The sequence below is a fragment of the Mytilus galloprovincialis genome, chromosome 9, assembly GCF_965363235.1.
Source record: "Mytilus galloprovincialis chromosome 9, xbMytGall1.hap1.1, whole genome shotgun sequence".
Lineage (NCBI taxonomy): Eukaryota > Metazoa > Mollusca > Bivalvia > Mytilida > Mytilidae > Mytilus > Mytilus galloprovincialis.
Window position 1 is genome coordinate 46165595 of NC_134846.1, and position 20417 is coordinate 46186011.

The window sequence follows — 20417 nt, forward strand, 5'->3', positions numbered from 1 at the left end:
CCCATGTATGTTAGAAAAGGAAAATTCACAAACAAAAAATAAAAAAAAACATTTGACAATTCAAAATTAATCTTCTCCGATGTTCAATGATCACAAATAGATTAACGCATCGGTTTCAAAGGCTCCGTAGTGTCTTTATTGATGAACACAACCACAGAAAGACAGAGTATATGAACTAAAGAAGATGAGGAATATTCGCATATAAGACAGACACCATACGACAAAAACAGAGAAAGACACTTAGAGGTCAACAAACGACCTTCAACAATAAATAGATAACTGTATACGATGTTACATAAACCCGAATGTAGAACAATGGTAAGGTAATTTTTTCCCGTTTTTACTACTTCGAAGGTTTTAGTTCTTTAAAGGACTGAAACAAACCTATAAATTCATTACCACCGAATTGACCTATGTAAAAATGTTTTAGGGCCTAATTAGCCAGCAGAATTGTTTTTCCTGGTGGTTCATTTGTTTCTTTTTTCAGTTATGACATTCTTTTCTTTCCAGGAACTGATTTTGCTAAGCATATTCGGATTCCGTTTAGAGTATTTTTTTTACAAAATTAAACCAAACGGGCTTCTCACAGATGTAATATTTCCCGTTGTTCCGCTTTTTATAAAATAAATTTTAAAGGAGAACAAAAATGAAAAGAAATACTCCGTAAGAATGGTCAATTGGAAATCCAACATCAAAAAGAGGAGAATTTATGATCAGAATTGAAACATTATTCTGGTGGTCGTAGATTTTGTTTTTTTTCAAATTGAAATAAATATTAGGGCGTGTAAGCAGGGAGGCGATCACTTGTAACATTGCATTCAGTTAGACTTCATGGGTAAAAGTTCATTTCCTTACAGAGAATACGTCGTTAAATATCTGTAGGAATTGCTGAAAATATCAATGAGTTCTGCGTAATGCCTCTATCCAAAACGATACTTAGTAGTAAAGGAAGATAAATATACGTTTAAAAGGGTATATAAGTTATCAAAATATGAACGTTAAAGATCTTAAGTTTAAAATTATGACCTGTCATCCATGAAAGAATATATACATTATATATAGGAAGTTATGAACTCTTCACCCTGCTCGTGTAAACAAGCCATTTAAAGGCTTATAATATATAATAGTCATTTATTTATTTCCTTTCTGGTTTCCGAAAATCGGACGATGAGTTACAAGAAATACGTCATACGGCTCGTTTGATTGGAGTTTTTTTTACGTAAATGTTCAAACATTATAGGATGTTTACATGGAAATGGGTATTGAGTTTGGCTGAGTGTATAAAAGTTATAAGACCATCTGCTCACATCATTTCTAAGTTCTGGTAACAAGATGGATTTTCAAGATGGTTCCATCGGTAGTTACCGTAGCAATGAATTTTTTAAACACGTGAAGAACAAAAATAAATGATAAAACATTCTTATATTTAAAGATGTGTGTGTGTGTTTTTGTTTTTGTTTTTTTTTTTGGTTTGCTCATGCAAAGAATTTGCGCCATGAATAATTTGCTGGTCATTTCTCATAAATGTTTTCTTTTGTTCTTTTCATTGAATTCTCTTCTTTCTTTCATTTTCCGAGTACTAAGTTTTTCGCCTTAAACAAAACTTATAGTTTCAATTTCACAAAATCCATATTATGTCGTTTTCATTAAACAGAAATTGTAGCTTGATTTTTAGAAAATTTGATATCAGATCTTTTGTTTCAAGAAAATTGCATTAAAAATATGTCTTGTAAAATTGAATGCGACTAGTGTTTCATTTTTGTTGTTGCTTACCTCAGCACTCCATAATAGTAGTATCACTTTTGTAATAACTCTGAAAGGAAACAATTTTAAAACATAATGTGGCAAATATTGATATTAAACTTTTGATTTTTTTTAGTTAGGTGGGGGGGGGGGGGGGCTTATTAAGCCCTATATCAAAATTCCTTTTTTTTTCTTGTCTTGTCTTGCTTGTTTGCCAAACTATTAAAAAACTAATCAAAGATGAAACAATGAGATAGTATCAACAATTATTCAAACGAATAGCTATGTCATTGCGGTTTCTTTTTTAAAAGAGAACCGTTATGTGTATATCTAAATTATTTTTGAAAATATCAATAAGATGTGCCGTGTTTTGGCAACCCCTTTTTATTTTTATACGAATTAAACACTTTCGACCGATTTACTGATTTTTGTTATGGGTTCCCGACAATTTACAAACATCATACTATACTTTTTTTTAATGTAATATACATTTTGTAAGCAAGCTTTTTAAAAAGGCTATTAGAAATAACAATTCCCTTAATTGAGATTTCAAACACTTTTTATTTTTAACAAAAAATCACGTTTTGTTTAAATATTTTACTATTCATATATACTTGGTGTTTTTCTTAACACCACAAGATTTGAATATTCGTTTTCTCTAATTATGTTGTAGAAGATGCGATAATTATTCAGGTGTACAATTCGTATACTATAAATGTTTGAAGGTCAGTGAAAAGAAGACCTTGGATTAGGTATACTCAAAACAAAAGTACAAAGAGTAGAAAAGAGATAAGAGCTGCAAGGTCGTCGATATTTGAATATATATTTTTGAGGATTTAAGGAAGTTAAATTGAAAGAAACAGAGTAATCCTTACGACAATTTTTATCTAATCTTTTAACGATAAATCTACGTTGGTGTTGATCAGAAACCTGAAGTCTTGCCCTTGAAATAGACTTAGTATATTGACCCAAGATATTTAAAAACTGAACAGACGTTTTCGGGAATTAAATTTTGTATCAGATATTCATTGATGAGTTGATCTATTTATATTGATATTGAAACTACATTGTTTATAGAAGAAGAAGAAAATGCTTTATTTCCATAAAATGGACTCACAAGGAGCATAATATAATATCATTGTAATATTATTCTTTAACAAATATAATAAACAATACAGTATACATAGTTACAAACACAAATAAGAAACAACAGTTTTCACACACCTCTAGAAAGTAACAAAAAAGAATACTGTGAGTAGGCTAAATATATCTAGCTGAACTACAAGAGGCAACAAGGGACGGTGCTATATGGCAATTGGGGGGGGGGGGGGGGGAGGGGGGAGTGCATATTAAATGTGTATCGGGACATTAATGATATGGTAAGATATGGTAAGAAGTTGCACATAACTGGTATGTCATCCTCGTGCCTGGTGTTGAGGAGTCAGTACTATTTAAAGTGACACAACTGCAAGAGGCACCAAGGGACAATGCTAATTGACATGCCAAAGTGCACAAATTACGAAAAAGATAAAATATTACCAGTTTAATAAAAAAATATTACAAACAAAAAAGGTAATCAAAGTTATTAGTCTGATCTAATTTTCATTTCTTCTCAATCCAAAAGTATCGAATTGCATTGTTTAACACGCATGTTTTGCTTTAAACATGTCTTCCAAGTGTTTTTATTTTTCTTATTTTTCGGTTTCATTTTATTGATGTTTCGTGGACGTATGTTTCACATCTCCTTTCATCTACATTTCTATTTTTCATGTGATAAATTTAAGTTCGTTTACCTTAACAAGTTTTACAAATTTATTTTGTTTATCAGAATCTTTTAGTCTTGACCTTGAAATAAACTTTATTGACCTAAGATATTTTAAAAATCATATACGTTTTCGGGAATTATCATTTGTATCTGCTATGATAAATTGATACTTAATGTTGAAATGACATTATAAAAGTAGAGGTCGAAGTTACCATTCTGATCTAATTTTCATTTCTTTTAAATTAAAAATTATCGAATTGTTCATTTTTTGAAAGAAAAGAATGATTCTTCTGACCAATTTCTGGTTTAAGAAATTAAAATAAATTCTACTTTGTTAGCACATGTTAGGAAAAAATAAAATAAAATAGAAAAATACCGAGCTCTAAGGAATATTCATTTCAGAAAAAACTCTTATCAAATGGCCAACACATTAAACAAATGGAAAACAAATGTCAAAGGACTTTCTGCATTATTAGCAAAGTTTCCATGTAAGTCTGAGGTTCTATGGATTGTAATTTCAACTTTAAATGTCTTCCAGAAGATCGTGTTGCGACTCGTGAAAAAAAAATATATTACAGCGACCCTGAATCATTGTGAAAACCCTAAACTTTTTATTTTAGGTGAAATACTTCAAAACCATATTTTTTTTATTTTCTTTTCGTGTGTTAAAAAGTAAAGTTACCCTTCCCATAAGCTTTTTACTTTTTCACTTTTATAGTATCATTCATTAAACCGTAGTGTGTGTAGTTAAATTTCAACAAAAAAGGCAAACAATTGTACATCTGTAAATGTTTGCAATGCTCCTTATGCGAAAAATGATAGGTGTCGCTAAAAAGAAAAACGCAGATAAATTTTTTATAGATTTTTTTATATGCTGCATTTCTTGAAATTGCAATAGTTTTAATCACGCATTTGTTAACATTGGTAAATAATCGCAATGATAAATCCACGCAATAATTTCTGTATTTATAGTGGTACAATGGATAGGTTCAGATAAATTCATATTTTACTGGTTGCATTTTTATTTTTCAATTTTCGCCACAATTTGGATTCATTGTTGATTGTTTAACATTTTGATTTACACATTTATAAAAAATTTAAACAATTTTTAAGTTGTTAGTTAGAAATAAGCAGATTTCTAGCAATCCTAATTTTATCCGGCACCATATAAGCACATTTTTCAAAAACAAGTACACGTGTTCAAATTTCCTATAAAAACACAACTAAAAATATTAAATCCTTTTCCGTAAACTGATATGTTACATTTTATTCGATATACCATTAGTACACGTGTCCGTCTATTTTAAATTTAACCCCTATTTCCAAGTAAAGCTCCGACATGAGAACGACCTAAATAAAGAAATAAAAGAATCTAGTGTTTGAAAGTATTACAGCAGATAAAATGACAATGAAAACTATTTTTACTTGTAAAACTTTGCGCCAAAAATATATCCTTTTACACTTGTCGGCTAATTGAGTTAGACAACTGGCAAAACTGAGACAATAGATCAAAAGAAAAAAAACATGTAAACATTGGTATTGATATTGATATTTATTTCATTTGTATGTTGCTCATTTTAAGTTCTCAGAGGAATTTTTATTCGGTGAATTTCTCATTCAAATGACACGACATCGGAAACCATAAAACAACAAACTAATTTTTAGAGCGATGTATGTAAGCAACTTTCGAATGCAAATTGTTGCGAAAAATAGTCTCTCATATCAGAAGAATAGTAGAAAATGACAAAGTCCGTCATAATGGTTAAAGTATAGAAATATATCCACAAAAAGTCTAACTTGATTATTACTTATGAACAGTTATAGAAACACGGGTGTCACCTGGGCTAAGGCTTTATTTCTATCTCTTTCCAATTACCCTTATTTTCAAGTGTTAGTCCAAATTTCACAGACCTTCATCTCGGACCTACCTATTGGATTTATTCCTACTTTGTTCTCGGCCTGAAGTATTTGCCACTGGACGTTAAGCAAAAATCAATCAATTAATCAAGCACTGGTATTAAAATTAGATATCTGTCTGTCACTGTACTTCTAAATGACTTCTCAGCATTGCATTCACATTGTGACTAGTGTGCAAATGCCATAGTGCAAGCCAATCAAACTATAAAAGGCAAGAAATTATAATAGTACATTAATAGTAAATGTGTTAATAAAATAATTTGATACTTTAAATACAATTGCAGGTGTGAAGATTAAAAACTATAAATAAATATTAACAATAGCAAAGACCAAAAAATAATGACCAAATACAAAGAACTGCTGTTTTACTTTTTTACTTTTTTTTTAAATGGTACCAAGCACAGTTATATCGTATTCTTCAAATTTCCTCATGAAGATCAAAACCTTTATAATGAAATTGAGAAGATTATTTTTTATACTGCACTCCTTTCTAATTTCAACAGGTAATGTACATTTCATCGTGTTGCTTATTTCTCCGCCTGCATGGTATGAGGTCTTTTTATAAAAGGGTGAAGTTTCCCAATAATTGAATCAAATGATAAAATTAACACATTAAACAACAATTGAAAATGTTTTTTTAGATTGCAGGATTCGGCCCGAAACGGAGGAAAAAGCTCGACAGAGCCTCGCATTTCCCCATTTCTAAGCCTCATCCATATATCGTTGATATGTCAAGTCAATGCATTATTATTGTCTATTTATTTGTACATGACGACATCGAAATCTTTTATTCATTTCTATGTCAGATAAGTATATCGATTACATAATGAAACAAATGGAAAATATAGAAGTGCTTTCCCGGTTCAATTAAATGTACTGCGGTTTGACGCCTAAATATAACTACTAGTACATAACGAAGCACTTTTATTCTTAAACACATAGTGAAACCGTAATTGAAAGCAAATATTTATACAATTAATCCTCGAATTAATCTATTCAATTCAGATGGTTTTAGTTTCACATTCTTGATATTTGAAGAAAAAAAAACAAGGAACTAGTATCTCAATTGTTTGTAAAACAATTAAAAGGTCTTTCCTGTAAAAGTGATGTTTTCGTAATGTACTTTGTACGACCTTTCGTTTGATATACGACAAGCATACCTTCTGAAACTTTTCGCTTTTAACACTTAATGACCTTATCCGCCTACATTTTTGAGATCGGAATTATGATATTTGTAAGATAGAGTAGATGAGCTTTCATTTGATATGCGACAACGCCATGTTCTAGAAAGATTGATTTTTGCACTTAATAACCCTATCCAACTAATTTTTGGAGGTTGGGAATTTGATATTTCAAATGTACACATCAGGACCTTTTCTTTGATATACAACAACCCTATCTTAAAAGAAAATTTATTTTTTGCACTCAATGACCCCATCCAACCCATTTTTGGGAGACGTTAATTTGATATTTGAAATGTACGCTTTATTTTCTTTCATTTGATATGCGACAACCTTACCTTCTGAGAAATTTGAATGTTTGCACTAAATGTCCCCCTGGGATGAAACGGGGGTTTAAAATTTTCATTTTTAAGTAGAGTTTATTAAGACCTTCAATTTGATATATCAGATGACCCCATTTGACAAAGTGCAAATAATGATGCAATATCAACTATATAAATAGAAGTTATGAAACTTACAAAGTCAATGCAAAACTTTAAAATTTCAAATTGATTTTTTGGTGTTTTTTTCCATGGAATGTTTTGGGTATTTGGTCAAACATATAACTATGTTAACCTCTTCAATTTCTAAAACATTTTAAGTGGTAAGCTCTGGTTGATTCAGAAATACATGCCTCCGATCGCAAAACTTCAAACTGCATTATCTCTAAAACAACAATAGATATCTCAAATTTGTTGAATGATAAATGATCTACAGTGGAAGGAAAACAATACTGAAAAGAATTGGGACAATTTCAAAGTTCACCAAGGTCACAATTAATCATCAAATATATGATGCAATACCAAACTTGAGAACCGGTAGTCGTAGAGCCATGGGACTATCACCATTCAACTCAGGACCACTTGACCTTTCAAATATCACAAGGTCAAGGTCATTGTATATTGTGAAGGTCAAGGTGAAATTTCATCATGACCTGATATTGACCTCAAATTAAAGGTCTTGAATTACTGATCATCTTTGCAGTTTATAGTAGGTTAATATCTGTAACCTTTAAAAAGATATACACACAATACCATACTTTTAAGAATCATCCCGTTGTAACTTTTAAACAGACGGTTGGACATTTTTGGGCTTAATGTATAAAATGTAGAGCTCATCGAGAGGAACAATTTATACGTTGTATGTATGCAGCAAAGACTTATCGTTTTCCTAATATGTAAGCTTGAAATTGCAGCGTATTTTTTTTTTTTGCACTCGGTGACCTTTGACCTTTGGTGCAAATTGAAGGTCACATGAACTTAAGATTATTGGTGTAGGTCCCAAGTCTTTACGACTTCCGGTTCTCGAGATACAATTTTTCAAAAATTTGTATATTTTTTCAAGGGAAATAACTCCTTATAAGGGTTAACAACAAAAGGATTGTATATGTTTATTAACATTGCCATCTGGTCTCGTACATGTTTCAGTTTTCAATTTGAATCTATCTCTAATAGTTTTTAAGAAAAATGGAATTAAAAGAAATTGCTTCAAGGGGATATAACAAACTCTCAAAGGGGATGATGAAGTCCTATGCAGCCTCATATGGTAATACATTATGATGATATCTACCTATTGTCCAAATAAGGTCATGATATCTTTTAAAACATTTAGGGGGGGTGGCATGTTGAAAAAAAATCAATAAAAGGGAGATAACTTCTAAAGGGGATGATGAAATCCTACAAAAGTTCATCTGGTAAAAGTTCATGATGAGGTCTATCGATGGTTCAAATTTGGTATTGATAACTCCAATAGAAGCGGAAGGAGGGCATGCCAAAAAAATGCTGGAAGGAAAAGAAAAAGAAAAAAAACCATTAGAAAAACAATAAGGTCTTTCCTCGCCTAGAGGAAAGACATTAATAATTTACTGTTTGACATTTGAATTAGTCGACTGCCCCCGCACTTAGACCTTATAGTGAACTAAATTTTTAATTTTTTTAATTTGTTTTTTTACAATGTTATGTTTTGTATCGACCTTTAATAATGGTAGGCATTTTTGTTTTATATTTTATATTAGTACTTGAGTCTAACAGAGTGTATGTTTTATGTTTTATGTTTTTGTCTTTGATTTGTTTTAATTACCATGCTGAATGTACAGCGCCTTAGAGTAACTTTTATTCTTTTATACAGGGCGCTCTATAAATTTTCATTATTATTATTATTATTAACTAAGTGCATAATAAGAGGTTATTTCTTAAATTTGCTACACAGCATAGAGTGATTTTTTTTTTTTTGATTTTCTTTTTTTATTATCATTTAAGGTGGGAATTATATGAATTTATACATTCACATATACAAGCAAAGTTCCAGTAAACGGTAAACTATTAAGAAAGAAAAAAAATAAGCAACAGTAGTTTGTTTACCTTTGTTCAACTCTTATACTAGTATCTGGATTAGGAAGACTGATTAAGGTTACAAACAAAAACTGAGAGAAACGCACGAACTCCAAAAGGACCGAGAACAGGTGCGTCAGTAACGTGTTACAGCAAGGATTTGTATAGTAAGACTACTATACAAATTCTTGGTTACAGTTATTTTCTGCAATGCACACATCTCCCGCCGTGCGAATCCACACTTTGTCAAAAAAGAACACAATCGATGAAATGATAGTTTATAATCAACTATCCTGGTATCTTAATTCTAAGACTGAAAACATATCGATTGTCAGTTGAGACACAACCATTTTACATCGGGCAAACAATTTTGGATGACATCGTTAAACTGGTATCAGTCGTTCCCCTCAGAACTTTTTCGGAACAATACTTTTGTAAGGAGCACACACCTGCTTATGAAATTCGTATAGTGTGCGTATGCACGAGTGTAACGTATCAACTGAGATATGTAAACTTCATACGATTGGACAGTGAGTGTTTCTTCTTCTGATAAATCAGATACAAGCACTCACTGATATGTGGGTTATAGTTTTCTACTGTTTGGTCTGATTGTTGTCCCTTTGACATGTTCCACGTTCCACGTTTCCATTTTCAATTCAAGTAAGATGTCCAAAGGGAAACAGTATGGTGTACAGCCACCGACCTTATAATCATGTTTCGTTTTTATGTTGTTGTTTTTTAGATTGTTAATGTTCAACTCGTGTTCGGGTTGGATAGTTGATAGATATAAGCAGATGAGGTATGAGTGCCAATGATACAACTATCCATCAAAGGCACAATTTATAAAAGTAAATCATTATTGGTCAAAGTACGGTCTTCAACACAGAGCATTGGCTCACACGCACAGCAAGCTTTACAGGGCCTCAAAAATGACAAGTGTAAAACCATTCAAACGGGAAAACCAACGGTCTAATATATATAAAAAACTAGAAACGATAAACAAACGACAATAATGTTTGAAAGTTTCAAATTCCAAATTCCAAATTAAAGAATTTATCTGTAATATTATTTCCGATGGAACAACTATAACAATATTGTTTTCATGACGGAATAAAGATTATAGAATGTTTGTTCCAACAGGAACAATGAATGGAATTTATCATATCAGAGGCACAGCAAATATATGCCGTTTACACGAGCACTGCTTACACGAAATATGTCAATATGAAAAACCCTTCAAACTTTATTGGGTTCTTCTTATTTGGATGACAGCAGCATACGTTTTAGTTATCAGTTTGATAACAGTGGTTATTTGGCGTAGGTACAATTCTTATATTTTGATGAGATGAATCCTCTATTTTCCGAATCCAAAGCATTATGGGTTATTTTATTCATGTAATCAAAATGAAAATAACGTTACGCCTTTGGTAAAAGAAATAAATGCAACAGTAGTATACTGCTGTTGAAAAGCAATATTATTTTAGAAAGTTGTTAACCAAACATAAAATATTGGTATACGTTTTTTAAAATGTTACCAAGGAATGCAAATTATATTCTGAAATGGTGAAATTAGCATCTATAGGAGACGCCATCTTGCATTATATATTTTATTTCCTGTTTTTTTTTAAGAAGAAAAAAATAACGCATGTTTAAAAATTGGCCAAAAAAGTTTCTAACTTGATCATAAAAGTTGGGGTTACACCTCTAATTATGAAATAACTGTATTTATGCTGGTATCGTGCTTTATATAACTCCTTTTATTTTCTTCAAATAGTAGTTATGTTAGATATAATCTTAATTTTTAATTTATAACTTTTGTCGATAGGTTCCTGTCTCATTGATGTATAATCATCATCTTATTCTATTCGTATTGTCGTCTCATACACAGCTCTAAGCGATATTTTTTGAGCTATAGCCTTGACCGTACTAAAAATTTATATCTTTAATATCTTCAGTTGTATACTACTTCTTTACTAAAAAAAAAAAACATTTGTAGTTCAAAAAAAGGTTATGATTTAAATAGATTTGTTGTGACTCATTTCACATTGTAAATATATTAAAGGTAAACAAATAAGGGTTATACACAGACTTAATTTTTAAGGGGTAAACACTTGAGATATATTTTTACATACAAACAGAAGACAAACAAACAAGTCCTGTCATATTTGTATTAGCGTAAACAATATGTTTTTCGGAATTTTCATCGTAAAACACGTAAATGTCTTGATAATTTAATTTAAAAATGTTTACAAGTATGACAAAATGTACAACAGAATCCAAATAGCGTAGATTTTAGCAATTATTAGTCACCGTGTGTTTTTCAAAAATGAGCAAAACTCATACCATATATTCACTGATGTCCTAATATCTTAATTTGTGATTATTTGTGCACGGGGATCAGTTGATTTAAAGACCATGTTAAAACAAAACAAAACAAACAAATTATAAATTCTAGAATGACATGTCGTTTTTGGTATGTAAACATAACTGTTCTCTAAGTAGGACATACATGTACCCTACTTATAATGCATATATTTATATACATCGTTGACTTTGAAATTGATGGGTTTAAGCGTTTCTGATGAAGGTACATCCGGAATGCACTTCGAAAGCATCAACTTTGTAAAGTATTTTTTTATTTTTATTTTTTGTTCGCGTTCTTGTTTGTGATATACTTTTATTTTAAATTCATTATATAAGTTAAATATTCTTAAATAGGAACGATGAAATTTATGTTTTGGACGGTTTCTCAGTTTATGCAAAATGCGATCACTACCGCTGTTTTTATGGTGAAGAGTGAAACTGAAAAACAACACGGCGGATCTTGGATCTTTGGTTTAGAGACGGGACCCTAGTATAATGTAGCTACCGGTCGGAGCAAAAGAAATATATAATTCAAAGATTTTTATTCCAAAAAACGACATTTTTCCAATTTTCAGGATCACGCTACCCATCTTAGTACATATACTTGTACACATTGACCTGAATGATAATTGTAGTGTTTTATTAGAATCGAAAATAGGGTGTCACATCTTGATCTATGCACACATTTACATTGTAGGTATTAGTTCATTTTTATTCAGTGAAAAAACACCAATGACATATATTTATAATAGCTAGCAATGTTATAATAAGCACGTAACGTGCTTCATTGTTTTATCATCAGAAACGCTCAAAGTTTATGGAAAACAACATACTCACAATAACTGTTTGGGTTATTAAAGTATAAAAAAAAAATTCCACTATTCAATACACGTTCCTTTTATTGAGACAAGTACCTTAAGTATATTTGGTTTCCATTTCTAAGTACATGTAGCTGTTCTGATTTTATTCTACACTTATTTTGTAATATTAAACTTTAAAAAAATCCATATCATGTGCTACCATGTTCATATTTGCAACCATGAAATTTTTTTTATAAGAATTTGTTCATATTGGTAACCGCTACCGTGATAATTTTCATGCATAAGGATTAAATTTTGTTCAAATGTGATACTGTTAGAATCTTTAAAAGGATTTGTTTCTCTTTGCCACAGTGAGAATTTTTACAAGGTTGTGTTAATTTTTGATACCGTGAGAATATATATATGAATATGTTTATAGTTGCTACCGTGATAAGTATACTATAAGGATTTGCTCATTTCTAATTTGAAACTGCTACCATGCGCACAACCGCTATCGTGAGATCATATGTACTACCGTGACAATTTTTATAAAGATCCTTTCATATTTGCTACCGTTACCGATATCATTTTTATAATGATGTGATCATATTCGTGACCGTGAAAATTTTTATAAGGATTTTTTTCATATTTACTACCGTGGGATTTTTTCAAGGATGTTTTCATATTTGCCACCGTGATAATGTTTACAAGGATTTGTTCATATGTGCGACCGCTACCATAAGATTATATTTAATGATGTGTTCCTAATTGCTATCGTGGGAATTTTCATAAGTTATGATTTGTTCATATTAGCTACATTCCAAACTGTCATAAGTAGGATTTTTCCATATTAAATATGGATAGAATTTTTATAAGAACTAAAATTGAGAAAGGAAATGGGGAATGTGTCAAAGCGACAACAACCCGACTATTGAGTAGACAACAGCCGAAGGCCACCAATGAGTCTTCAATGTAGCAAGAAACTCCCGCACTAGTTCATATTTGCAACAATAGGGTTTTTATAAGGATATGTTCATGTTTGCTACCGTGATACTTCATAAGGATGACCCTGTGTTCATATTTGTAACATGACCATTTTTAGGACTTGTTCATATTTGCTACCGTGTGATGTTTTTATAAGGATGCGTTCATACTTAAATTTGAGCAATTACACGAAACATACAACTTTTTTTCGTTGGAGGAAATTGTACCGGTTCTCTCTTCCGACTTCCGTCTATTTTCATCTGGGTTAAAGTTTTCTGACATTGACCTACAAAACAAATGATATATCAATAGTAAAAGAAATGTTGTACCAAGGACATTTCTGAATATATACGTGTACTTTAAACTTAATTCGTAAAAACAAAAAAAATATATGTTTACCAATCTTAATACAACTGTCATACTCATAACGTTTAAGATTATAATTTCATAATGAAATATTTTTTACACTAAACGAAAGATTGGCTGTATATATAATGCGTTTTCGGCACTTACACCAGCTCCCTTATTACTATCCTAGATCTGCCTCTGTATAGACACTTTTCTATTTTATATAAAGCTGTATGGTGATCTTTTGAGTTTTTGTTGTTCAGTTATTTGTTGCTGTTGTATACAATTTTATGTATTCCTGTTAGCCATATCATTGCACTTTGACTTTTCTGAACATCAAGAACATATAATCTTCATCATCATTCCAAAAATGGCTCCTCTCAAGAAAATGATTTTTTTGTGTGCCTAAAAATAAAAAAAAATATCAATGGAAATTAATTTGGCAGCGAACGATAGAAGACGATAAAAATCCTATATATATTTGATTTTTTTAAAATTTGACATAAGTATTTCAATAACATTAAATGGTACCAATGGAACTACACCAGCTGCGCATTTCGACAATTGCTACCTCTTCAATGACGCTCTAGTCCAACATGTTTAAATACAAAGGTTGAAGAACAGATATAACCGAAAAGGACCAAAAGTATATCTAAATCTGTACGATAGTACTTATAGTTCATCCACAAAAGCATTTATATAATAAATAATTAAGAAAAGTGTGCATCTTGCAAGTTACAGTGTTCCGTTTATCGTGATATTGAAATAGTACCAAAAGTATATAGCAATAACTAGATAAGAGTACATACAAGTTCCTCAATAAAAGTCTACACAAGAAACACATGCAAGTTACAGTGTTCCTTTTATCGTGATATTGAAATAGTACCAAAAGTATAACTAGATAAGAGTACATACAAGTTCCTCAATAAAAGTCTACACAAGAAACACATGCAAGTTACAGTGTTCCTTTTATCGTGATATTGAAATAGTACCAAAAGTATAACTAGATAAGAGTACATACAAGTTCCTCAATAAAAGTCTACACAAGAAACACATGCAAGTTACAGTGTTCCTTTTATCGTGATATTGAAATAGTACTAAAAGTATATAGCAATAACTAGACAAGAGTACATACAAGTTCTTAGTAAAAGTCTACATGTGCGAAGAAATACGTGCAGAAATACGTGCAAGTTACCATTTACTGTTGTATTAAAATACTTTAGAACCAAAAGTATAGCAATACCTGGAAAAGAGTACAGGTACAAAACTAAAAGAATATATCAATTACATGTAGTTTATTTCTTTAAAAGGTTTATAAGAATAAGAAAAAAGTACTTTTAAAAGGGAAATTAAATAAACTCATCATACCAGATACCAGGATTGAAATTTTGTATTTGCACAAAACGCGTGTTGCGTCTAAAATATACTCATTACTGACGCTTGAATCAAACAAAGTAAAAAAGGCCAAATAAAATACGAAATTGAAGAGCATTGAGGACCAAAAATTCCTAAATGTTTTGCTAAATACAAGCTAAGGTAATATATTCCTGAGGTAGGAAAGCCTTAGTTATTAAAAAAATCAAAGTTTCGTAAACAGTCAATGTATAACTATGCTCATATCAATAATTATTCATGTCAACATAGAAGTGCTAACTTCTTGGCTGGTGATATCTCCGAGGACTAAAAACTCAACCAGCGGTGGCATCGACCCAGTGGTTGTAAATAAACTCATTATAGATACCAGGATTGACAAAATTTGTAAACTTTATTTTGTAAACAAAAGAAAACCTTGTCCCGATTCATAATCCCCTTTTATTGTTAAAACGTGCACCTGTCCATATCTTTAAAATAGCTGTAATTGATAAAAACATATCTATCAAACACATTTTAAAGGTGAAGATCATAAATCATTATCTTATTATTTTCACACGAATTCTGAGAAAAGAATGCAACAAGGTTTCAAACAAAGGTAGTTGTACTATGAAATCTAAGTCCTATTAATCGTGTTAATGAAAAATATACAACCTTATCCTGTAACTTACGTTATTTCATGTGAAAATGACATTAACCGTAAATGATAAATTACCGTTGTATGTAGTTTTATATTTTGAGTGAAAAACTTAAATATTAATGAAAATCAATTCATATTTGATAATACAAATAGATTGATTGGTTGTTGGTGTTTACCACCACTTGAAACAAACTTAGTTTGATTTTAAGTGAAAGATAGAGCCGCAGTAGAATGAGCGAGCCACCGAGCTTCGGTAAGAAAACAGGCATGTTGCACCTTGACACGAGCTCACATTCTCAGCGTTCATGGGCTAGTGGTCACTGCAGATGAACATATATGCTCATTGTTAAAGGATGTATGGTGACCTATAGTTGTAATTTCTGTGCCATTTGGTCTCTTGAGGAGAGTTGTCTCATTGGCAATCATACCATATCTTCTTTTTATATAGACCACACGGCCACCAGGACCCATGTTATTTAATAAAAAGAAATAACTTGTTTGTAGCATAGTTAAGTTGTGAATGAATTCATCAGTGACGACTAAAATAAAAACGACAAGATGAATCACTGACAAGTACTCAAATTCTCACATATTCATCATCGGAAGAACAAATGTTTAACAATTAAAACGAACACAGATTAAGAATTTTTGTATCAGAATATAAACATCGGTACTTCGTAAAAGGTTTCATATAACAACACCTCACATAATGGTTGAAACAGATCATACATTGTAAGGCTTGTACAACTCCTAAAATATCCCCAATACCTTATATTTAAATTGGAACAATTTAGTGGTATTCCAAAAAGATTCATTACTGTTTTTTTCAACATCAGTTTAACTGAATATTTTGGATAGAACTAAACCAAGTTTATCACTTCTTTTGATTATGTCTCTATCAATTTTATTACCTTACTCGTGCGTTTTTCTTAATTGTGTTTGCAACAGTTGTTGTTTTCTTGTCGAGTGTGTTGGTGATTGGCGCATTTTTTTTTGTTAAACAGTTTCCTTTTTTGGTAATTCAAAATTGTATGATGACAAGTGGTTTTGTGCTTACTCAGAAACTCTTGATGATGCCACGTGGATTCCCAGAAAATAAACTCGAACAATGTAACAGGCTGTATGATGTAGGTGGGCTGTCTCGTTCATGTCTGGATGATTGCCCGCTGTCTCCATCTATTTGTCTGAATTATTGATTGAAATTATTTAATAAAGAGGAAAACCAATAATCGAGCAGTGAACACGTTTCAATAAAGGTATAATACAGGTACATTCCTTGAAAAATTATGCAAATAGTTTCATAGTATCTTTACCAGGAAAAATATATACCGTCAACAACATATTGTTCTATGTTATATGTTATATGTATATCTTATCGCACATATACAATATTATAATGTTAAATATGAAACAATATGTCACATGTAATCATTTCTGTATTTTACCAAGAAACATTTAATGGTTATAAATATAGGATTTGCGTAGACACTTTTTAAATCGATCCATAACTAGGATTTTCTGATATGCAATGATTCTCTCTCTCTCTCTCTCTCAATGACAAATGACTCTCTCCCTCTCTCTCTCTCTCTCTCTCTCTCTCTCTCTCTCTCTCTCAATGACAAATGACTCTCTCTCTCTCAATGACAAATGGCTCTCTCTCTCTCTCTCTCTCTCTCTCTCTCTCTCTCTCTCTCTCTCTCTCTCTCTCTCTCTCTCTCTCTCTCATGACTTTAAAATGTCGTAAACAATTTTGGTGATCAAGCCCCACTGGTACACAGGATAGGAAATCCTGATATGTCACAAAATGTGATTTGAAATACTTTAATTGCACATGCAATATTCAACATGATGGTAATATATAACTGTTTTTACTAAAATACCGATATCGTACTTTTTCCAGGAACTACAATTTGACCTTTCAATGTTGTACAGAAAAAATAAATCGAAGAAGTCATTGTATTACTCGATACTAATACCTAATACATGTTCAATGCTAATACCTAATACATGTTCAATACTAATACCTAATACATGTTCAATACTAATTAAAGTAGTTACACGAAGTTGTTTTTTAATTGTAATTTGGTACGAGTTCTCCAATTTTGTATACACATAAGGAGATATAGTACGTATTTGATAGCCAATCTTTCTAACAACTACCTTGGATAGTCCAAAAAGTAATATAACAAAAATAACCAACTCCAAGGACAATTCAAATCGGAAAGTCACTCACAACAAATGAATGGAAAAAAACTGTCGCATTCCTAACTTTGTGCAATTTGCATATGCATAGATATTAAAGTTATAGCTCTAAAGCGACCCTTGATTTATATTCACCTTCTGATCAAGTACAAAAATGGACGTGTCTCGTATACCTCCAATTTTTTATTTTTCATTTTTTTTATTTATGATATTCGTCCCAACAACATATATTAAAAATTTTATATTGAGTATATGCAAGCGCGTATAAAAAATGACAGGATTTCCAGACCTTTTTTCATGTAAAATCAACCTAAACTTTTTAATAATTAAATATAGATAAACTTATTTAGATTAATATTTCATACTTCTGATACAGAGAACTTAGCAAAACTAATAATTTGTGATAGCACATGCACACTGCGACGTAGTTCCAGACAACGGTAAACTTGAAATTCAAAGAACTTTATTTCGAAAAAGTGTTCTTACAAGTGAATGTTAAATAACTTGAAGTAAAACCGCATGATTTGAACAAGGATTTGCTATGACAAATACTTTACTTTGAGTATAGTAAAAAGTAATTAATTATTCAGTAGTACAATAGACAACTTTCTGTATTTAGCTGCAAATACAAAAGTTCAAAACAGTCTTGTTCCATAAAGAGGGTCAGTTTTTTTTTATTAACAATACACTATTTTACCGGGTACCTTTGATAACTATTTACTTGTGAATTGTGCAGACTTAAAAATTGAACATTTAACAAAATTAAAGCTGATTATGAATTCTTCATTTCATTTTTTTTCCAGACCATTCGCTAATTCGATTTCACAATGCACAAGTGAAAATCAAATAGTAAATGCAGGCATTTGGGTTGAGATAACGAAAACACAAAATGTTAATAAACACTATGTTTTTATGTTGTTACTTTATTTTAAACTTCCAATGTACATTTGAGGCCTCGGATGTCCAGCGGTCTAAGTAGTCGCACTAGCCTGTAAACTCTGTGGTTGTGTTCGAATCCGGCACGTGATAGAAGCGTTCGATTACAATGTTAATTGACTAGAAGTGTACATAAACTCATCATAGATACCAGGATGGAAATTTCATATTTGCGTCAGATGCAAAAAATGTTAAAAAAGCAAAATAAACTTGAAAAGCACTGAGGACCAAACATTCCTAAAAGTTTTGCCAAATACAGCTAAAGTAATCTATTCTGGGGAGCCTTAGAATTTTAAAATGTCTAAGTTTTGTAAACAGTTAATTTATGATTATGATCATATCAATGATTATTCATGTCAACACAGAAGTGCGAAATACTGGGCTGGTGATACCCTTGGGAAATAAAAAATCCACGTTTTCCTACCAGAGGTCGGTGGTTCTTTCGGGACAATCCGTACTTCTCCACTATCAAAAGTGGCGCTAAACATCAATTGATCAATTAATCGACCAACTTGATATCTTTTTTTCCCTTCAATTTCAGAAAACGGTTAATCCAAACTTTAATGAACGATTGTAATTATGAAATTTGACAAGGTTGTGAGCCCTAATATTAATCAAATAAAAGAATATCCCCCTCCACACACATATACAAAAATAACCAATAACATCGTTAGTGTTTATGGTGTACTTATTTATTCACACGTTTAATTTTGAAGTAAATATTCAAAAATATAGTGAAGGTTAAATTTTAACATTGAAAGCGACAGATATTCACTATTCTCGTCTTAAATCATAAACGTATAATACTTAAAGAGAATACCAAGAAAACTGATTTGCACATTCAACGTAAAGAAATGTATGATTACTAAGAAAATTTAAGGACTAATAGTTCAATCTTATGAAACTAGATGTTTCTGAAGTAGGATTTCAAATACAGGCACTGTTCTTTGAACAACGTAACATAACTTCTTATAAAGCGATCATGATTTCTAAGGACACGAAGTCGGTTTACAATGTTTTTGAATCGCAATAAAACTAAAGGCAATGGGTTCTTCGTTAGCACATACAACTCTTTCATTTGAATGACTCCGGCTAGTATTAGACTGTATAGATGAAATAATGAAAATAAACTCATAGATCGAAAACAAACTGACAACGCCATGGCTAAAATAAAAACACAAACAGACAAATAATAGTATAGAAGACACAACATAGAAAACTAAAGATTAAGTAACACAAACCCTACCAAAACCTGGGGGTGAAATAACTTTTCGTTTGATCTATAATAGTTCTTTGGTGTGAAAAGTACAAAATATATGGATAAACAATTGGCAAAAACATTCAAATGTGCCCATAGTTTTCAATTTGTTTTGGTTATATTTCATATTGCGATATATGCGTTCAACATAGTCACCTAATTAGGAACTATTTAGTGATAGAGCAGCATCTTTATTGCGGAAAGTTAAGTTTATATGTTTACTTCTTTTGTTAATATATCTTTTTGATCGAACTATTTAGTGATAGAGCAGCATCTTTATTGCGGAAAGTAAAGTTTATATGTTTACTTCTTTTGTTAATATTTCTTTTTGATCGATTTGAGCCATTTCAATTGATATTTTAAAGTGTGTCTTCTAACGTAATAATGTTGTGCTGCTGTTTCGGGTAAGGGTGAGGTTTGGTGCATGTTTAAAACCGCTGCATTTGTTTGCACCTGTCCTAAGTCAGAAACCTGTCGTTCAGTGATTGCCGTTTGGATGTTGATCATACGTGTTTCTTGTTTCTCGTTTTGATATACAT

At 31.1% G+C, this 20417-nt stretch overlaps 2 long non-coding RNA genes across 3 annotated transcripts in view; one reads left to right on the plus strand and one right to left on the minus strand.

Annotated features, from left to right (window-relative positions):
• The window catches only part of LOC143045117 (uncharacterized), a 127342-nt gene that overhangs the window by 12202 nt on the left and 94723 nt on the right, over positions 1-20417 (minus strand). For both annotated transcript variants that reach the window (XR_012968871.1, XR_012968870.1), the window contains exons 9-12: positions 16540-16666; positions 13637-13876; positions 13323-13409; positions 1774-1813 (exon numbers count right to left, since the gene is read on the minus strand). This is a non-coding gene — a long non-coding RNA (uncharacterized LOC143045117). The remainder of the gene's footprint in view (positions 1-1773; positions 1814-13322; positions 13410-13636; positions 13877-16539; positions 16667-20417) is intronic.
• The window catches only part of LOC143045119 (uncharacterized), a 32715-nt gene that overhangs the window by 4103 nt on the left and 8195 nt on the right, over positions 1-20417 (plus strand). The gene's annotated exons all lie outside the window — the stretch shown is intronic.